Source organism: Tupaia chinensis, unplaced genomic scaffold (assembly GCF_000334495.1).
Source record: "Tupaia chinensis unplaced genomic scaffold, TupChi_1.0 Scaffold000683_1, whole genome shotgun sequence".
Classification (NCBI taxonomy): Eukaryota; Metazoa; Chordata; class Mammalia; order Scandentia; family Tupaiidae; genus Tupaia; species Tupaia belangeri.
Genome location: NW_006160206.1, coordinates 734,242 through 734,720, shown reverse-complemented (window position 1 = coordinate 734,720; position 479 = coordinate 734,242). Strand labels below are relative to the sequence as shown.

Genomic DNA, 479 nt, shown 5'->3' with positions numbered 1-479 from the left:
GCCCCCCCCCCCCCCCCCCCTTCTGACCTTAAACAAAACTGTTTTCCCCTCCAACACTTGTATTTTTAACTTCATGAGAAAATATGGTAAGGATCAGATTTTATTTTCAGAAACCGTCATTTTTCAAGTTTTTTTAAACAAAAAATTTAATTTTTTTATTTAAAAAAGAAAAGGCTTTGAGAGATGGGGACAGTAAGGTTATTCTGTATTTTTGCTTTGATGTCATGAGGGCAACATGCATAGAGCTGCCCAGGGCCATGTGTGTGTGTGGCCCTGATCTCTTTCCAGAGGTTTTGGTCATTGAGATCAAAGATTTTTGTCACCTTTTTCCTGCCCTGAAGACCTAGCTGAGGACCCGCTGCACTGTAAAAAACATTTCCCTCTAGTGGCCAGGGGTGTAGAATGTCTTTGTTTTGGGGAGCCCTATTCTGGGCAGGGTAGGAGGCCACACCTGGCTTGCTTGTGGCTGGGCTCCCCCC

At 44.5% G+C, this 479-nt stretch overlaps 1 protein-coding gene across 2 annotated transcripts in view; it reads left to right on the top strand.

Moving 5' to 3' along the window:
- Positions 1 to 479, top strand: part of GRK5 (G protein-coupled receptor kinase 5) — a gene marked incomplete at its 5' end in the record, with an annotated part of 275,319 nt that overhangs the window by 87,791 nt on the left and 187,049 nt on the right.